The 21,988-nt window shown below is 41.8% G+C and overlaps 4 pseudogenes; all 4 read right to left on the bottom strand.

The window, feature by feature from the left end:
• Positions 1-659: 659 nt before the first annotated feature.
• Positions 660-3,781, bottom strand: LOC149514326 (25S ribosomal RNA; annotated as a pseudogene).
• Positions 3,782-17,136: 13,355 nt separating this feature from the next.
• LOC149514325 (25S ribosomal RNA) lies at positions 17,137-19,493 on the bottom strand (annotated as a pseudogene).
• A 230-nt stretch (positions 19,494-19,723) lies between these two features.
• Positions 19,724-19,878, bottom strand: LOC149514324 (5.8S ribosomal RNA; annotated as a pseudogene).
• A 298-nt stretch (positions 19,879-20,176) lies between these two features.
• On the bottom strand, positions 20,177-21,419 carry LOC149514323 (18S ribosomal RNA; annotated as a pseudogene).
• Positions 21,420-21,988: the final 569 nt, after the last annotated feature.

Here is a 21,988-nt window from a genome sequence, read left to right as displayed (position 1 = left end):
ATAGGATAAATAATAATAAAAAAATATATCAGATATATAATTAGATAAGTAAAAATACAAAAATGAATAAAATAAAAAAGATAAAAAATATATATATATATATATACATAAATAATAAAATACACATAAATATTAACAAAAAAATAAATAAATAAATATATACATATATTAATACATAATAATAATAATAAATAATACAATACATAAAATACAAAAGAAGAAGAAAAGAGAAAAAAAAATACAAGATAAAATTTAATTGGGCTTACTCATTTGGGCCAGGCCCAATTGATCTGGGCCGGACCCAATTGGGTGTCTACAGTGTCTAAGGTAAGAATGAGCTGGCATCTACCAACAATGTTGGATATGATTGCCTACGCAACAATCACGGGCCAAATGTGGTCGATGGCATTTGGGGCAACAACTCATTTTGAAGGCCAGCGTGTGCTGATGTAGATCGAGGCAAGTGCCCACACTGAGGGCCAACTCATCCCTATAATAAAAACCTAAAGCATTTGGATGCCATTTACTTGGACTCTCTAGGGAGGGATGTTATCACCCATCCAAATTGGTTATAAGGGGGAACACCATTCATCCCCAACCTTAGGGGGTGCGGTGTAAAAAAATGAAGTGAGAAGGCTTCGATGGGTGTAGAGAGAGGGATGATTCGAAGCAACAAAGGGCTGAATCTTAGTTGATCATGGCAGCAAGCCCATTTTGCTGTTTACATTACCCAGTTGCTTATTTAAGTCATCTACAAAGGATTCTACCTATCACTCAGAGGGAATTTAGCTCCAAGGAGGCCTATGTGGCTAGTTTGCCATAGGGGCTGCACTTATGACACATGCCCTTGGGGGCCATGGGCCCTTACTGTGGGTTAGCAATTGGGTAGTGGGCACATGTGTCACTTTTAGCCTAAATTCTAACTTAGAGGACTCAATCATAATCCAACACACAATAGCTTCGAGCCATTAACTGTTAAACTAAGCTTGATGACCAATTGTGCAAATCAATGGTTCCTCTCTTATAAGGTTGAATTACTATTGTGATGCTGCCATTAATAAAGTAAAACTAACCTATTTCACGATGGTCTAAACCTAGCTCATGTTCCCTATTAGTGGGTGAACAATCCAACCTTTGGTGAATTTTGCTTCACAGTGATAGAAAGAGCTGACATTGAAGGATCACAAAGCAACATTGCTATGAATGCTTGGCTGCCACAAGCCAATTATCCCTATAGTAACTTTTTTGACACCTCTAGCTTCAAATTTCAAAGGTCTAAAGGATCGATAGGCCATGCTTTTGTGGTTTGTATTCATACTAGAAATTAGAATCAAATGAGCTTTTACCTTTTTGTTCCAAATGAGATTTCTCTTCTTACTCAGCTCATCTTAGGACACCTACGTTATCTATTAACAGATATGCTACCCTAACCAAACTCCCCACCTAACAATTCTTCCACTTGGATCGATGGATCAAGGCTAGCCTTAGGTTTAAAAAAAGAGGTCATGCCCCATCTTCGATTCATGAAATAAGTAAAATAATGTTAAAAGTAATGGTATTTCAATTTTGCCATAAGGCTCCTACTTATCCTACACTTTTCAAGTCATTTCACATAGTTAGACTATAGTCAAGCTTAATAAGGTCTTCTTTCCCTATTGATTCCACCAAGTCTGTTCCTTTGATTGTGGTTTCACTGGATAGTAGATAGGGAAAGTGGAAATCTCGTTAGTCCATTCATGCTCATCCTTAATTAGATGATAAGGCATTTCGCTTCCTTAAGAAAGTCATAGTTACTCCTACCATTTACCCACACTTGGTTGAATTTCTTCACTTTGATGTTCCAAGCTATGGGTAGAAATCATATTAATTAACATCCATATGGACCATTACAATGCTTTGTTTTAATTAAATAGTTGGATTCCCCTTATTCATACCAATTCTGAGTCAGTTGTTTATTGCCTGGGAAAGGCCTTCAAGGGAGCCATTCCTAGTCCATCCCTTAGCCAGCATGTGATGACCCACTCTCACTATAAAAACAGCTCGAGTAGTGCACCAATAGCTTATGGGTTTAGGACTAGGGACCCTATGCCAAACCCTCAGAGCCAATCTTTTTCTTGAGGTTATGGATCCATTTTACTAACTCTCCTTGCCTACATTGTTCCATCGACCAGAGGCTATTCACCATGGTGACTTAATGCAGTTATGAGTACGACCAACTGTGGACAGCACTTGGTCCTCTAGATTTTCAAGGGCAACTAGGGAAACACTAGACACCACATGATGTTCGATGCTTTTCCATCCACTAGACCTTACCACCAGCTGAGCCATTCTAGGGTAGGCAGGCCATTAAACAAGAAAGATAACTCTTCTTAAGGCCTCCACTGACATCTTTGGACTCCTTATTGCTATCGTCAGCCATTGTGTTTCGATTCAAGAATTTTAACCTAATTCCCTTTCAAAGCTCACACTGGACACATTTTCGAATGGGCTTCCCCTGTCTTTTAAGATTGACTAACCCTTGTGTAAATGCTATTCAAATGGAACCTTTCCCTTTTTTTACTTTGAATATTCTCATTTGAATATTTGCTACTACCACCAAGATTGACATTGACGACCATTTTGCCTAGGCTAGCACCATGGCTTTTGTGATGATCGTTACACCTTTCTTCTCATTGGGGCTTACCTTTTGCCCCAATGGCTAGGTACGGGTCATGCACTTAACCACCATCCATTTTTAGGATTAGTTGATTTGACAAGTGAGCTTTTACACACTCTTTAGTGGCTTTTGACTTCCATGACCACCATCTGGCTATCTTAATCAACTGACACCCTTTATGGGTTCTAGGTTAGCCTGTAGTTAGGCACTGTAACCTAACTTTTAGTTTATCTCGCATCACCAGTTTTGCTTACCAAGATTGGCCCATTTGGAGGTCTTGATTTCGTGGCATGGCTTAATGAGGTAGCTGCACCATCCTACGTATTTAAAGTTTGAGAATAGGTTAAGGACATTATGTGCTTATACCTCTAATCATTGGTTTTACCTATTAGAACTCGCTAAGGGCTCCAGCTATCATAAGGGAAACTTTGGATAAAACTAGCTACTAGATAGTTCAATTAGTCTTTCACCCCTATACCGAAGTCAGATGAATGACTTGCAAGTCTATATTACTGTAAGCCTCCACCAGAGTTTCTTCTGGATTTACCCTACTCAAGCATAGTTCACCATCTTTTAGGTCCTGACATGCATGCTCGCATTTGAACCATTCTCAAAAGATCAAGGTTAGTTAGTGGTGCACCCATGATAGATCCCACCAATCATCTTCCTTACACTTTATGGGCTTTTTCACCCAATGACACACACAAATGCTAGGCTTTTTAGTTCATGTATCAAGATGGGTTAAATAGGAAGCTTGCATGCTGATGTCCAAAGTATGTGGGTGCTGAGGCATGTCAAGATGGTGCATGATGCATTTTACAATCATAGAGACAACGTCTCTACGAGCATATTAATAGCCTAGGCTTAGGCCTCTATTGTGACCCACATCTATCCATGCCCCAAGTCAATCGTTAGATTGACTCTCATTGTTCCACATCTAATTGGGGTACATCATTGGCCCCTATTAGTTTTTCTCCTAATAATTTCAAGCATTCTTTGACTCTCATTTCAAAGTCCTTTTCATCTTTCCCTCACGATTAAATATACATTATTGGAGCTAGAATTATTGTAGCTACTAGCACCAAACTTACCCCATAGTGGATCTTCATTAAGGGATTTAGATTGTACTCATACCAACTACCAGACTCATAGAGCCCAAAATTGTTATTTATTATTAGTACCTCTCAATGTCAAGATTGGATAATTTGCATGCCTGCTACCTTTCTTCAATGTGGTAGCTGTTTCTTATGCTCCCCTTTTTAGAATTGAACCCTAATTCTCTGTCATCTATCACCATAAATAGGCCATTATCCTACCATCAAAAGTTGATAGGACAGAAGTTTGAATGATGCATTGCTGGCACAAAGGCCGTATGATTCATTGAGTTATCATGAATCATCAAATTAATGGGAAAGCTTGTGTTGACGTTTTTATCTAAAAAGTGCATCTCTTCTAAGAGTCAAGGTTTGTTTATTAGCTCTAGAATTACTACAGTTATCCAAGAAGTAGATACCATTAAACAAACTATAACTGATTTAATGAGCCATTCACAATTTCACAATCTGATTTAGTTCATTATTACACATGTATGGCTTAATCTTTGAGATAAGCATATGACTACTGGCAGGATCAACCAAGTAGCATTCTTTTAGGACATTGGCACTACATGGGCCTCAACACACCGACTGAGTGGTCGAGAGAGCCAACACAATGCATAAGTATCATGTGTTTCAAGCTTGTAAAATGTATAACATCGACGAACAAGGGCTATGGGCTTGTGCCCACAAATGTTTCACATCCAAGAGCACGATCAAACACTAGTGCACCAATGTAGCTATGGGGGTTTAGGTGCCACATGGGGACACAGGGCACGATTGAGGTCTGACCAAAGCCCCGAAGGATACAAGGTAGAAGGAGGATGGCAACATATTTGATTTCCATCAATTTAGATATGTAGCATAGGATCCAGATCACACCACCAGGGTACGATGACCACATGGAGGAAAATTAAAGAGGATGATCGATTGATAGTTTGATGCATCAAGCATGGAGCCTACCAATATGCATAACTATAGCACCACTCATATACCCATGCACACAAGTGAAAGCATCCATGCACACTGGTCTATAACCCACCCAATCAATTACTCGATGAACAAGCAGAATAAATGATGCATAAGGCCATGCCACAATCGCTTAGGATGGGAAAAACATAAGCAAAGACCATAAGACTACCCTTACCATCCAACAGGCAATAGTGGCGTGAAACCACTAATGCTTGGTCTAGCCAGGATTGCACATGTAATCTTTACTGTCACCACCCTAAGGACATTGCCCGATTTAGGGACTTGTTCTTGAGGTCATGGGCAGCATTGGCTGCATTCATGTGTCACAGGTTGAGACTCAAACTCTAGGCTTATGTGGCACTAGGGCACAAGAATGGACTCTTTTGCATCCTAAATCAACCTTACATAAGAAATGGTGCATGGACACTCTAGACTATGGGGCTTGGCCACCTAGTGCACTGTAAAATGAAAGGGCACAACAAGTGCTTGAAGAAAGACTAACAAAAGAAAAATAATAAGTTTAAGGCAAGAGTAAGAATGCTATTACCTAATGGTTTTGATCTGTGTACAAGGAGGGTGGGGACTTCTATTTATAGTTGAGTCCCTCTTACAATCAGTGGCTAGGATACATTCCTAAACTCTAGTCATTACAATGGTTAAATCCCTTGATTCTGGGAGCTAAGATACAATCCTTAATTCTAAGGATTTTGTGCCGCTGCATAATTGACTTGCAAAAATAATGCTGAGCATCGTGCCTTCAAGAAGCCCCCAAATTTGATCTTTCCAAGGCTATGTTTAGGTTTGCCTGCACTTGGGCTAGACTGTACACCCTTAGATCGATCATCAGTGCTCCCACTTGGGTCTGATTGGGTGCTAGCACAATGCTAACTAGTGCTTGCCTTTAGGCCTGTCTTAATCTTGTTGAACCTGAACACATTCTTTGGGCCTCTTGAGTCTTGATCATTGCTTGCCCCATTGTTTTGGGCTAGTGTGCCTGAAGGCCTAGTCCCCATAGCTATCAAACTTTATCTTGCTAGAACTTGAACTACTACCCATTTTGGAGAGAACCCCTAGGCCTAGACTAGCTTGCAGACTTTTACATTCTCCCCCACTCATTTTAGCAATGCCCTTGTTGCTAGGGGAATGATGCACCTATCTTGTACATCAGTTTTGATTGCTGCCTCATGAACCAATTTTCCAACATTTTGGTCCCAAGACAAAACATGTACTCTACTGGCATCTGCTATCGATCTTAAGTTTCCCAGCACTCTACTATAATGGTCCTTTTTGCCTACACCATTAATGTTCCTTGCACTTCCTTTTAGTTACTCGTGGCACACTCTTTGGTGAGAAATCTAGCTGTATTGTGGGACTCATGCTGTGGCACTCTACTACCACTAATTTCCCCTTAACAACTCTTTGAAACATCCCACCCAGTTGGCAGTCACAACTAGCACTTGGCTACTCTTCCTTGGGCTCTTTCTAGTACTGTACGCCATTGCCACTCTTGCCTTCAGATAGCCCCTTTCTTCGCTTGATGGCTAAAAGCTTCGGGTACTCCCTGACTTGATGTGGACTAACACAAAAATAACAACTCAAGGGCCCTTTGCCCCTGTTGGTAGCTTTGTTGGCCTTACAAAATATAGGCTTCCTCATAGCCCTTTCCTTCCCTTAGGAATTACCATTAGTGTCTCCCCCACTTTGGCCTTTTCCCATTAGCCTTGGAGACTTGTTGCACTTAACTGAGCAATCAATTTCGTAACAACTTTGGCCTAACTTAACTTCTGCATGCCTCTTCATTTTAGCTTGGCCTTTACCCATGGCTTTACTCCATCAATGAAATGCTTAGGCACCTCTACTCTGGGGTCCTAAGCCTACACCAACAATCATAGTAGCTCACAGTATAGCATGGTCAACTTTAAGCCTGGCTAGCTCATCTCGTAAAGTTGACACCATGGACTCCAATGCCTTATTACGCTACATGAGCTTCTCCATTACCTTATTCAAGGATCTTTCAATGTCTGTAACTGATCTATCATCTGAAGAATGGCCTCTTTACACTTCACTAATCGAGTGCTTGTTGGCACATATCCTATTGAAGACTTCCTCTACTTGTCTATAAGTGGGTGCTACTCAACCACCTCATTTTGGCCCCTTGTTTAGTTCTCCCTAGCCATGCCATGGCCTAAAACACACAAACTATTAGACCATGAATGCACAAACCAAATGATTACCTCAACTCTAGTAGGCAGTTAAGTGATCCGAATCTGGTTCTTACCAATCAGTGCACTAGTCTATTAGCATGACACACTAGCACAGTAGACACTATTGGACACTAGTCTGCATAGTAGTTCAACACATTAGCCTCTTGGTCGGGCACTGGTCTACATATCTACCATACCCACAATATACAACAACACTTTGTTAAACACCTATCCTACACTCTAGCATGCTTGCACGTAGCACACCAGGAGCATTTTAGTAGCACACGAGGACAGTAACCCTTCTAGGTTACCCACACCAAGTAGCAAATTACTTGCACCATATAGTTTAATGTCTACATAGATAGTAGGATGCCTGCATAACTCATCGTAATGCCTACACACCACACCAAAATGGTCATATGCAAGTCCCTAACTTACACTGATGCCAATTTTGGCTCTGCAAGCAACTCTAGCTCTCATAGTAACTTTGGCTCCTCTTGTCATATGCAAGGATCTATTGCACACTCTAAACCAAGGCTCTAGTCACCACCTTTAGTTTGATCCAAGCTTCGATATCCCTTAGTAATTAGTTTTACTGCTACCCCTAGCTCCCCTAAACCAGGCTCTGATACCACTTGTCATAGGTTGAGACTCAAGCTCTAAGCTTATGCAGTTCCAAGACATGGGAATGGACTCTTATGTGTCCCAGATCAACCTAATACAAGAAATAATGCATGAACACTCTAGACTATAGGGCTTGGCCAGCTAGTATGCTATAAAATGAAAGGGCACAACAAATGCTTGAAGAAAGGCTAACAAAAGAACAACAAAAAGTTTAAGGTAAGAGTAAGGATGTTATTATTTAATAGTTCTGGTCTATATACAATACGGGTTGGGGACTCCTATTTATAGCTGAGTCCCTCTTACAATCAATGCTTGAAATATATTCCTAAACTTTAGACATTAGTATGGTTAATCCCTGGTTCTAGTGGATTTACTGCTATATAATTAGACTTACTAAAATCATGTTAAGCACTGAGCCTTCTAGAAGCTATTAAATTTGATCTTTCTGGGGTTGGTTTAAGTGCGCCCACACCTGGGCCCAACTATGCACTAGTACCTTGACAATTAGTGCATCCACTTAGGTCTAACTGGGTGCCCATGCAATGCTCACTAACGCCTACCCTTGTGCCTAGCTTAATCCTGCCAAACCTGAACACCTTCTCTAGGCTTCTAGAGTCTTGATCACTACCTGCCCTATTGTTTTGGGTTAGGTCCCCATGACCTGAGCCATTAATGTGCCTTAAGGCCTAGTCCTTTTTACTTTCAAACTCTGTCCTACTAGAATTTAAAACTGCCAACCATATTAGAAAGAACTTTTAGGCTTGGAATAGCTTGTAGACCATGACACACGGGCTTGGCCAAGCCATGGCATTTTTAGGGTTGACAAGAAGGGACCATGAGACTACTAAATGCCTGACAAACTTGGCCAAACTAAGCCTACCACTATAGCTTTTACTTGCACCACCCCAAGGAGCCATTACCTAATTCAAGGACTTGGTCTTGGGATATGGCACGGCATTAGCTATAGGCATGGGCTTGAGCTCAGCCTTTTCTGATTGCACACTAACCGATCAAGGCCATGGGCTCTTGTGGGTCATCAGAGCAATCAGTCTCTATACAACATGGCCAAAAGGCATGCACAACCTGGATTTTACCCAAAGGACATTGTCATGGGTGTACACAATGAAAGGCCCATCATGCACACCTATTCCCTCATGGGAGGAGAGAGGGTGCCTGGACAACCACCCTTAAAGAACATAAGAGATTTTATAGATATGCTAGCAATAGACATTAAAGTGTCTAAAATGGGGACACTTTTTCAAATAGGCATATCTCACACCAAGGGTATACAAATACTGGTGGTGGTTGAGGCATGTGCTTGCTTTAAAGCCTAGATTGTAGCAATGGTGTTTAAGACAAGTGCCTATAGCAAGGGCTAGCATGTGCCGATGGTGTTCAAGACAACTGCTCATATGAAAGGCCATTTTTTTTTTATGTTAATCTAGGAATGTGCTCGTACCATGGGCCAACATATATTGATGGTGGTCTAGGCAAGTGCCCATACCAAAGGCTAGCTTATGCCAATGGTGGATAAGGCAAGTGCCTATACCAAAGGCCATTTTATGTTGATGATGGTCAAGGAATATGCCTATAACATGCACCAGCATGTGACAATGAAGGTCGAGGCCTTGGCCAAAGTTTGATTCTAGGCCATAATGCACATGTTGGGCTTGGGCATGCACTGGTGCCGTATTTTTTTGCCTAGAGCACCATCACCGAAGCATTTTTGGAGAACCTAGCCAGCAGCATTAGGGGTTCCAATGATTGGAGGAAGGGGCTAATGGGTGTGCACACATGATGTGCAATGGGTGCTAGTCATTAGCCCTTATATTGGCCCTTTCTCTCCTAAGCAACCTTGACTACTCACACCCCCTTAAAGAGCATAAGAACTATTATAGATTTATAGCTAGTAACTATTCAAGTGTTTTAAATGGGGATGTTTTTTTCAAATGGCCACAAAATCTTTTACAATTTAATTTTTTAGCTAAAATTTTTTTGGATGCCAACAAAAAAACAAGGATCACGTATACCAAATTTGGGGCTAAAACTTCTTATAAAAAGATTTCAAAAAATCCTTAATAGTAAAAAATTTTAAAAATTATGAAAAATATATAACTATCCATCTTTCCATGACACTTCACATGAAGGCTTGTGAGACCATTATATGAATATACAATCCATAAAAATGGCATTGGCATGGTAGAAATATGAAAATGTACCTAAACCCACTTATTGCCCAGTCATTGTGCGTATGGTGCGTAGCTTGGGCCTAGGATATCCTCGTATGGTGTATGGCCCAGCATATGTCAAGAGCAAGGGCCAACATGTGTTATGGTGGTCGAGGCATGTGCATGTGTCATAGTCCACATGCTAGTCTAAGCCCAAGTGTTCTCTCTAAGTTAAGAAGTAGTTTTGGTTCGAAGGAGACTAGGTTCAACAACTAGAGGGACCAAACCTTGAGGCTTACTAGAGGCCCAGGTCATTGGGAACTATCTCAGAATAGTGGTATTGGTAGTGGTCAAGACTCAAGAGGCTCAGGCATGGTGTTCAGGTTTGACAGAATTGAACTAGCCCTAGGTATAGGCAATAGTGAGTTCTTATATGAATTTACAAGCCATAAAAATGGCATGGGCACAGTAAAAATATGAAAATGTACTTGAACCCGCATGGCCTAGGCCCAGGATACCCTCACATGGTGCATAACCCAATATGTGTCGATGGTGTCTAAGGGAACTGCCTATATAAAGGGCCAGCATGTTTCGATAGTGGTTGAAGCATTTATTGATACCAAGGGCCAACAGGTCCTGATGGTGGTTAATGTATGTGCATGTGTCATAGTCCGTATGTTGGTTCAGGCTTAGGGGTTCCCACTGAGTTGAAGAGTAGTTTTGGTTTTAGCTAGATAGGGACCAACAACCAAAAAAGACTAGACCTTGAAGCCTACTAGAGGCTCATGTCATTGGGAACTAGCCTAAAATAATGGTATAGGCAGAGATCAAGTCTCCCAAGGCTCAGCATAGTGTTTAAGTTCAACATAATTGAGCCAAGCCTAGGTAGGTTGCTAGTGGGTGCTTATATGAATTTATAACCCATAAAAATGCCACTAGCACAATAAAAATATGAAAATGTGCTTGAACCTACCTACTGCCTAGGCATGGTATGCATGGTGATGGTCAAAGCCTAGGATACCCTAGCATGGTATGCAGCCTAACATGTACTGATGGTGTTTGAGGGAACTATCTACATAAAGGGCCAACATGTGCTGATGTATTCAAGGTATGCACTGAGACTAAGGGCCAACATACCTTAATGGTGGTTGAGGCATGTGCATGTATCATGATCTGTAAGCTAGTCGAAGATAAGAGGTTCTCTCCAAGTCAAGAAGCAATTCTAATTCTAGCAGGATAAAGTTTGATAGGTAGGGGGACCAAGCCTTGAGGCCTATCGTAGGCCCAAGTTATAGAGAACTAGACCAGAATAGTGGTATGGGTAGTGATCAAGACTCCAGAGACTCAGGCAAGGTATTCAAGTTTAGCAAATTTGAGCCAAGCCTAAGTGTGAATATTGATGAATGATGCATGAGCACATGATTAGACCCAGGTGCTAGCATTCATGATCGAGGTGTGAGCATATAGTTAGACCCAGGTGTAGGCATGCCTGAATACAATCCTATGATGATTAAATTTATAGGCTTTTGAAGGCCCAATATTGCATTACAATCTTTGACAAACAAGAATTATGATAAGCACTTGAGTTTTGTAAGTTGACTAAGGCACACAAAGTCAATACATGTCCAAGGTCATATGGAGTTTGGCTTAAGACCAGAGCCCATGACACATGTATTGAGTGTCATTTCATGCCAAGGTGATTAAGAGGCAGACAAGTCCATTTGGGGGAAAGGTCATGGTACACATGGAACACCAAGTTTCAGCATTTGTATAGAGGTGTTTGAGGTAACAACCTACATAAAAGCCCGCTTGTGTTGACGGTGGTCAAGGCATGTGCCAGCTCAAACATAGCTAGCATTTGGTGATGGTGTCTGAGGTGACATCTTGTATAAAAGGGTCAGCATATATTAAAGGTGCCTGAGGCAAGAATGGGTCGGACTTGTCGATGTTGTTGGATGCGATTGCTCATGTAGCAACTGAAGGCCAAATGTAGTTAATGGCATTCTAGGCAACAACCTACATCAGGGGCTAGCGTGTGTCGATGGAGATCAAGGTGAGTGCCTGTGTCATAGGTTTTGAACTTAAGCCTAAAACCATGCAACCTTAGGGCTTGGAATTAACTTTGTATGCCTATGTTCCCCCTATGCAACTAGATTTTAGGTAAACAAGAACAAGAAAGGGTGGAATACGTGAGTTAGAGAACACAAAAGAATGTTGGAATATGCTTTATGTATTATTGAAACAAGTGTGTCTGATGATGTAATAATGTACAAATAAGGATGGGGTGACCCTCTATTTATAGTTAAGGTCCCCAGTTCTACTTATTGCTATCTCCTAAAACTAAAAGATTTACAAGATTTCTAAAAATTAGGGATTACACATTATTACATAGATTACATGAGGTTTATCTTGATTTTCAATGATAACCAGATCCTCTTACTGAATGCTACCGATCCTAGATGCCTCTAGAAGATTCTAGATCAGCCAAGCTCTATTGGGTCCACCTAGGTGTAGTGCAGCATGTTATAGGCCTGGTCCTAACTATGCGAAAGGTCTGGACACTTTTCCTATGCTTATTGCACCAACCCTCGCAACTGCCCCTAGTGCTCAAGCCTTGGTCCCTGGTGTTCGGGCTTGTACGCCTAGTGTGCCCAACTAGGGCATGACATTCTCCCCCACTTGATTACATGATGCCCTTGTCACATCCTTTATGTAGAACTATCGATCTAGTCCTAGAATTGCCATAAGTTCTCTACTGGTTCCTAACTCACCTCACAATTTGAAAGTCCCTTCCAATGCTCTAAGTACTCCTACCTTGGCTAGTAGTTCTTCTGTCTCATTTTTTGATCAACAAGAATGCTATGGACCTTCTTTTCATATGAGGCCCTAGCTCTTAATGGTGCACACTTCAACTCTACCTATCCTGGATTTTCCTCATTCTCATAGAATGGCTTGAGCATGCTAACATGGAACATCGAGTGTACCTTTAGCTTGGTTGGCATATCCAGTTTGTAGGCAACCTTACCTACCCTCTTTAGAACTCTAAAAGGTCCCTCGTACCTTTAGACTAAGCCTTTGTGTTGCCCTTCATGGTGCGTAATGGGGTATAGCTTCACCAAAACCAAGTCCCCTACTTGGAACTACATGTCTCTCCTGTTTTGGTCTATTTACTTTTTCAACCTCTTTGTGATTTTATGTAAATAGGCTCCGGCCAAGTTGGCTTGCTCCTACCAAGCCTTGGCAAACTTGTATGCTGCTGGATTGGGTCCTATATAACTTACAGGAATTGAATTAGGTGTTAGCAATTGCTAACCCATCATAATTTCAAATGGACTCTGGTTCATTGCATCACTCTTTTGCAAGTTATATGAAAACTAGGTGACACTAATAGCTTTGGCCACTGCCTTTGCGTGGCACTCACATAGTGCTTGAGGTAGAGCTCTAACAATCCATTCACTCACTCAGTCTATCCATCAATTTGTGAATGCATGCCAGTGGAAAAGTTTAAGTCTGACCCTAACAGCTTGAATAACTCAGTCTAGCACCATCTTGTGAAATGCTTCTCTCAGTCACTAACAATTGTCCTCGATACTCCCTAGTACTTCACCATGTTTTTCAGGAACAAATGGGCTACCTCCTTGACTGGGCACTCCTTGGTTGCTGGAATGAAAATCCCATACCTAGACAACTTGTCCACCACTATCGTGATGTTTTTGAAACCCTCTGCCTTTGGTAGATGACTATGAAATCTAGAGTAATTCTCTCCCATGGTCACTCTAGTATCAGCAATGGCTACAAGAGACTGCCTAGCTTTTTGATCTCTATCTTATCCTATTTGCACACAAGACAAGTCTTCACATAGGTTTCCATATCATCCCTTATGTGCAGCCAATAGTACAAGTCCTTTAGCAAGGCTAAGGTGTTACTCACCCTCGGGTGTCTAGCCTACCTCGAATCATGGCACTCTTACAAAACTTCCCTGTGGAGCTTCCCATGCTATGGCACAAACAACCTACTGCCTTTGGTGTGCAACAAGTCATCTTTCAAACAAAATTGCCTAGTCTTACCTTGCTTGGTATACTCGATGAGAGCCTTGGCTGTAAGATCATGCACAAGCCCCTCTCTGATGCATGACACCAAAGACCCTTATGGTTGGCTAATGGCAGCAAGGTTTGCTTTTCTATTCAGATGTTAGCCATTATGTTCACTTGCCCTAGTTTGTACTCCAACCTGTAATCAAATTCCATAAGAAAATCCTACCAATGGGCCTATTTAGGGGATAGCTTCTTCTGTGTTTGAAAGTAGCTAGTTGTCACACTGTCTATTTTGACCATGAACCTCAACCCTAATAGGTAATCCTATCAAGTGTACAAGTAATGCACCACTACTGTCATCTCCTTCTTTTGGACAATGTATCTACGTTGAGTCTCATTAAGCTTTTGGCTCCCAAACATGATCGAATAGTTTTCTTGCATTAGCACTCCCCTTATCGTAAAGTTTGATGCATTCATGTGCACCTCATATGACTTTGCATGGTCAGGCAAGGCCAATGCTGGCTCCTCAATCACTGTCTACTTTAACCAATCAAGGTATCCTGGCACTTAGTGCTCCACTCCCATGCTCTCCCCTTCTTGAGCAAATCAATCAATGGTGTGGCTCGTATTGATTAGCTCTTTGAGCTACTTCTCTAGCTCCTTGAACTCTAGGGGTGACATTTTGTAAAGGGCCTAGACTGGTGGCTTGGCTTTGGGCACCAACTCGATCTTATGGTCCACCTTTCTCTTTAGTTGCCACCTACTAGGCAATTGTGTGGGCATCACATCACTTAAGGTCTCCAGCATCTCTAGCACCTCTAAGGGGGTGTCGGTCTCCTTCTTCATTGGTTCCTCATACTTAAGGGTAGCCAAGAAGGCATCTTTATCCTTGCTCACTGCCTTGGCAAATCGAATGGCCGACAGCACCTTGGACCCATTCCTGAACCCTCACCTCAATGGTACAAGTGATTGGCGCTACTCATCTAGTATACAAATACAGTTGGCAAAAGGCACAAGAAACATGTTAATTTGAGCAAGGAAATCTAAACCAATCACAAATTCATAGTCATCCAAGGGTATTAACTCGATGATTTCCTTGCCCTTCTAGTCTTTGAGTTGTAGCTCTACCCCATAAGCTATTCCAATGGTTGGCACCTTTTTGGAATTTATCGTCTTGATGGTGCCAGTCCCCTTTTGCACCTTCAATCTGAGCTTTTGGGCTTGATCACCTGAGATGAACAAGTGTGATGCTCTTATGTCCATTAAAGCATTCACCTTCCATCCTACAACCAACAAATTCGCATACATCAAGCCCTTTAGCTTGTGCCTTCCCTTGCCTTAGACAGCATTAAGCATTATCGACCAAAGCTTTGTTGTCCTCTTCTCTGGCTCCTCATCTGACTCCTTGTCTACAATAGCCAGCTTACCTTTTTATGGGTAGTTTCACACTATGTGGCCTTTTCCACATAGGTAGCATGAGATCGACTCTCGATGTTCTTAGCCTTCCATTTCCCTACTAGTGTCTTCCCCTGGTCATCTTTTTTCAAATGGTCTCGGTCCTTATCCTTGGACTGCTAGCATGGTCTTTTCCCTTAGATTGTTTCTCCCAATCCCTCTTGTCCATACCCTTTCTATTGGGCTTAGTAGACTTTGACTTGTTTTATGGCCTAAACTCCACCAAGGACTCAGTTGTAGTCATGGCCTTGGCTAGATCATGAGCTCTTCACCTTTGTACCTTATGCTTCACCCATAGCTTGAGCCATCCATGAAGGCAAATAGACCCTTGATCTCGTTTAGATCTAAATTTGAAGCATCAATTCAGAGAACTTTTAGACATACTCCTTTATGTCCCTTTAGTCGACATAGTTTTGCTTGGGCCTCACCATTGGCATACTCTGGGTAAAATTGCTCTTTGAACTCTTTTTGGAATGCATCCCAAGTTCCAATCATGGTGACATTAGTAAGATACATGGAAGCAGTATTGATCTTAGTGGCATCATTCTGCATGCCTGAGACTCAAAAGTCTTGCTCTATCCCCCATAGAAAGTTGTCTATTTCCTTTGTCACCCTAGTCCCCTTGAAGTCTTTGGGCTTAGGGATCTCCACATGAGACTTTGGAACACAAGCAATCATGCCATTCCTAGTGGCTATCTAGCAAGTAGTGAGCTCTCCTTTGAGCTCCTTGAACTCCTTGCGCATGGTCTCCATCACGGCCTCCAAGGCTTCATTCCTCTAGGTACATGTCTGTTGTCTCATTCAGGGTAGCCTACTTCTCACCTTTGAGCTCTTTAACCCTAGAGTCCATATCCTTAAAGTGAGCTTTCACCTTGTCAAACTTGTCCCTCACATTGGCCATAGTCACCTCCACCTTGGCCAGCCTCTTATCCATCATAGACCAGATGTCTCTTAAACTAGCCTTCTTCCCCTTTCCACAGCCATGTTTCTGGGCCTATAATTGTTGGCTAGCAACATTACTCTAGGATGCTATCTCCTTGACTACGATATAGTAGCCTACACATAAAACATGCAACCAACACCTGCTTTGATACCAAATCTGGTTAGAACATGCTCTGATACCAATTATCATAGCATTCAAACTTAGGCCTAAATCTGTGTAGCCTTAGGGCTTGGAATTAACTTCGTATGCCTAAGTTCAACCTATACAACTAGCTTGCGAGCAAACAAGAACAAGAAAGGGTGGAATACACAAGTTAGAGAACACAACAAAATACTAGAATATGCTTTGTGTATTACTAAAACAAGTGTGTCTAATGATGTGATGATTGACAAATGAGGGTGGGGTGACCTTTTATTTATAGTTGAGGCCCCCAACTCTACTTATAGCTATCTTCTAAAATTAAAAGATTTATAAGATTATGAAAAATCAAGGATTGCACATTATTACACATATTACATAAGGCTCCTCCTAATTTCTAGGGTCAACCAAATCTTCCTACTGAATACTATCGATCCTAGATGCCTTTGGAAGATTTTGGATTGGCCAAGCTCCCCTCAGTCCACCTAGGTATAGTGCAGGCATGTTGCAAGCCTGGTCTTGGCTATGTAAGAAGTCTAGACATTTCTCCCATGCTTATTGTGCCAACCCCCACAATTGTCCCTAGTGCTCAAGCCTTGGTTCTTAGTGCTTAGAACTATGCGTGTGGTACACCCACCCAGGGCGTGCCACCTGCACCAAAGGTGAGCCTGTCACTATAACTAATACCAAAGGCATTTGGTTACCATTTATTGAGACACCTAAGGGATGGATGTCATCACCCAATCGAATCAATTGCAATGGAGAACACCATTGACCACCAACATAAGATGGGTGTGGTGTAAAAAAAATAAAGTCAAAGGGCTTAGATGGGTATGGGAGGGAGAAGAATGAATTGAAGTGATAGAGGGCTGAATCTTAGTGGATCATGGCAACAAGGCCACTCTACCACTTACAATACCCTATCTCATATATAAGTTGATTGTAAAAAATTCTATCCATCACTCGGTGGGAATTATGCTCCAAGGAAGCTCGCGCGGCTTGTCCACCATGAGGGTTACACCTATGACAAGTGCCATTGAGGGCCATAGGCCCTTATCATGAGTTGACAATTGAGCAGTGGTCATGTGCATTGCTTCTAGCCCAAATTCTAACTTAAAGGTGTTTAGTCATAATCCAGCATAGAGTGGCTTCATGCTACTGGCTTTTAAAACACGTGCGATGACCAATTGTGTGAATCAATGGTTTCTCTTGTCCTAGGTTGAATTACAATTACAACACTAGAATCAAGAGGGTAAAACTAACCTGTCTCATGATGGTCTAAACCTAGCTCATATTCACCTTGCCTACATTGTTCCATCGACTAAAGGCTATTCACCTTGCCTACATTATTCCATCGACTAAAGGCTATTCACCTTGAAGACCTGTTATGGTTATTAGTGCGACTGGGCATAGATGGCATTGAATCCTTTGGGTTTTCAAAGGCCATCATGGTTGCACTAGACACCACATGACATGCAGTGCTCTTTCGATAGCTGGACCCAATCTTTAGTTAAGTCATTTCCAAGGTGGGCAGGCCTTTAAATAGAAAAGATAACTCTTCCTGAGGCCCTTTTTGATGTCTCCAAACTCCCTATAGTTGCTATCAACTGTCGTGTCCCAGTTTAGGAATTTTAACCTAATTCCATTTCAAAGCTCATGCTGGATGCACTATCAGACTAGCTTCCTTCATCTCTTAGGATTGGCGAACCCATGTGCAAGTGCCGTTCATATGGAACCTTTCCTTTCTTCGACCTTCAAAGTTCTCATTTGAATATTTGCTACTACCACTAAGATCAACACCGATAACCACTTTGTTTGGGCTCACGCCCCATGTTTTGTAATGACCACTTGCCTTTCTACTTATGAAGGCTTGGCCTTTGCCCCGACGGTCAGTTATAGGTCACGCACTTAAGCACCATCAATTTTCAGGGCTAGTTGATTCACCAGGTGAGTTGTTACACACTTCTTAGAGAATTTTGACTTCATGGCCATTGTCTATCTTAATCGACCAACACCCTTTATGGGTTCTAGGAGTTGGGCACCATAACCCTACTTTCCACTCATCTTGCATTACCAATTTTGTTTACCAAAAATGGCCCGCTTGGAGCTCTCGATTTTGTGGTGCAGCTCAATGATGTAGTCACACCATCCTACTTATTTTAAGTTTTAGAATAGGTCGAGGGTGTTGTGCCCTTGATGCCTCTAATCATTGGCTTTACCTAATATAACTTGCTGAGGGCTTTGGCTATCCTAAGAGAAACTTTGGAGGGAACCAGCTACTAGATGGTTTAATTTGTCTTTTACCTTAATACCCAAATAAGAAGAATGATTTACACGTTAATATTGTTGCAAGCCTCCATCAATATTTCCTTTGGCTTTGCCCCACTCAAGCATAGTTCACCTTTTTTTGGGTCCCAACAGGCCTGCTCACATTTGAACCCTTCTTAGAAAATCAAGGTCAGTCAATGGTGCACCCATGAGGGATCCCACCAATCAGCTTCCTTGGACCTTATAGGTTTCCTAGCCTGTTGACTCATACATATGTCAAACTCTTTGGTTTGTGTTTTAAGAAAGGCTGGAATTGGAGCTTGCAAGCCAACGTCGGAAGCACACAGGATGGCACATGCTACATTCCTCAACTATGATGGTGACATCTCTATGGGCATATTGAAAGCCAAGGCATGGGTTGCCATTGTGACCCTCATCGATCCATGGCCTGAGCCAATCAATGGACCAGCTTTTTCTATTCCACATTTGACTGGGATGCATCGTCAGCCCTTATCTATTTCCCTTTTGATAATTTCAAGTAGTCTTTGACTCTTTTTTCAAAGTCCTTTCCATCTTTCCCTTGTGATACTTGATCGCTATTGATCTCTCGTCTATTTTTAACCTTGGATAGAATTTATCGCTTGATTGGGATTGCATTCCCAAACAACCTAACTCATAGATAGCTTTTTGTGACATAATAGGGTCAATGCCCAATAAGGCTCTCACCCTCTCTGATGCCCTTTTCTAATGGCCTTAGGCCTGATCTGTCATTGAGGATGCTTCTCTAGACAATAATTTGGATGTTGGAGATGGGTGATTCTCAAGTTGGGCTCTTTCTGATTCACTTGTCATTACTAAGGGAATCTTGGTAAGTTTCTTTTCCTTCACTTATTGATAAGCTTAAACTCAATAGGCAATCCCACCTAACCTAGGGTCATGATGCAAGCATCGATCAAGTGATGTGGCAAATTTGATGGGGTTCGAATGGACAACGAGCATGTGTCATTGAAGACAAGGCATGCATTGAGCTTTACCACTTACGATCATAGTGTTATCATTGCCAAGGACTCACTTTTGGGCCAACCATGACTGATGAGGTCATGAGAGGCCATCTTTCACCCCCTTCACTCAAAGCCTGATGGGCGGGGGGTTGGGGGCAATGACGCAAGGCACCTAAGCAGGCGTGCCATTGGCCTAATGGCTTGGGGTGTAACTTGCATTCGAAGACTCAATGGTTCACGAGATTCTACAATTCACACCAAGTATCACATTTCACTATATTTTTCTGTGATGCAAAAGTGGAGATATTGTCACTGAGAATTGTTTTGGTTTTTCACAACAAAAAGAGAGATGGTGCCGCTCGCAAACACACCATAAATAGGATGGCGATGGCATACATGCTCTTTTTCATTCTGATTCCTTGGCCAGATTTGCATTGGGGGGTTCATTATTTAACCCTAGGGAACGATGTCAATCATTTTATCCACTTAGGAGGTTAAACACAATGATCGTTGCGCATGCCCAAGGTCAAAAGGGGCTCAGGGCATGGAAGATCCTCACCCCCTCAATGTTTCATTAATGCATTTACAGGTCATTCATTAAGCTAGTTTCAACAATGATCCTTCCATAGGTTCACCTATGGAAACCTTTTTATGACTTCTCCTTCCTCTAAATAAAAAGGTTCAGTGGACTTCTCATGATGTTATAGGCAGCAAATCATCCATGTCCCCATGATCTAAACACTTCACTAGACCTTTCAATTGGTAGGACTGATCGGTGGTTTGTACAAAAGGCAAGGACATAGTTAATGTGAGTTGACGACTCGTGCTAACTAGGAATTCCTCATTAAGACCAACAGTTATAATGATTTATCCCTATCATGATGAAATTTCAAAGATTACCTGGGCCTATCAGCCAAGGCTATAGACTTGTTGAATACATTAATGTAGTATGCGTGTGGCACAGAACATCTAAGGGCATCATAGACCTATTATTTTTCCTTAGCCTAAACAGCCATAGTCCCTCTAAGAAGCTAGCCATGAAGGATCACCTTCATGTAGCTAGTTAGCAAGCTCAGGTCTTGTTCGTTAATGGAATTAACTAGACAAAATTGCTCCACTAACTAAGAATGACCATACACCACCACTCATGAAATCAAGAAAAAGCTCTTAGTCTATCAATCCTTACTATGTATGGACCTAGTAAGTTTCCCTATGTTGAGTCAAATTAAGCCGCAAGCTCCATTCGTGGTGGTGCCTTTAATCAAATCCTTTAAGTTTTAGCCTTTTGACCATGCTCCCCCTAGAACCCAAAGACTTTGATTTCTCATAAGGTCTCGATGGAGTCCTAAAAATAACATCCGTCAATCCCTGGTTAGCTTCGTTTATGGTTGAGACTAGGATGATATCTGATCATATTCGAGCCCTAACTTTCATTCTTGATTAATGAAAACATCATTGGCAACTATTTTTGTAATTGTTCATCTTTCATAAATCCAAGAATTTCATCTTTGACTATGAAATATGAATGCCCCTGACTATCCCTATTAATCATTACTTCAATCTTGAAGGCCAACACAATAAGACAAATTCCTTTTCAATAGATGCTAGCCCATTTTTACCTTGGACACCGTCTATAGATGCTGACCACTTTATGTGAGATGTTGCCTTACACACTATCGCTAGAAGCTGGCGATGTTTAAGTGGGTGCTTGCCTTGACCATTGTTGGCACAAGTAGGCTTTTGATATGGATTGTTTCCTCAGACGCTTTTTTGGTAGATGCTGACACATGATGTGACATGTGTACCATGACCCTTCCACCCAAGGCACATGTCTACCCTTCAACCGCCATTGGCATGAAATGACACTTGATGTATGTGTCATGAGCTCCAGTCTTATGCAAAACTCCATGCAGCCCTAGATTGGGATTTGACTATGACTGCCTATGTCAACCTATAAAGTTCAAGTGCTCATCATAATTGTAGCTTGTCAAAGATTGTGCTGCAGTACTGGGCCTTCTAAAAGCCCATAAATCTAATCCTTCCAAGACTATATTTAGGCATGCCCACACTTAGGTTTGATTGTGTGGTCACACCTTGATCATCAGTGCCTGCACCTAAGTCTAACTGTGTGCTTGTGCATCGCTCACCGGCATCCGTATCTAGGCCTAGCTTAATTCTACCAAACCTAAACATCATGCTTGAGCATCTAAAGTCTTGATCACTACCCATACCATTGTTTTGGGCTAGTTTCCTGTGACCTTAGCCTACAGTATGCCTCAACACCTAGTCCCCTCTGTTATTGGACCCTATTTGGCAAGAACTAGAACTACTTTTTAACTTAGAGAGAACCCTTTGGCTTGGACTAGCTTGCAAACTTTGATACATGCACATGCCCTAACCACCATCGGAGTATGTTGGCCCTTGGTCTCGA

Source organism: Durio zibethinus, chromosome 16, assembly GCF_047325235.1.
Source record: "Durio zibethinus cultivar Kanyao isolate XHJ-2024 chromosome 16, ASM4732523v1, whole genome shotgun sequence".
NCBI lineage: Eukaryota > Viridiplantae > Streptophyta > Magnoliopsida > Malvales > Malvaceae > Durio > Durio zibethinus.
Note: the sequence above shows the minus strand (reverse complement) of the source record. Positions and strands in the feature narration are given on the sequence as shown.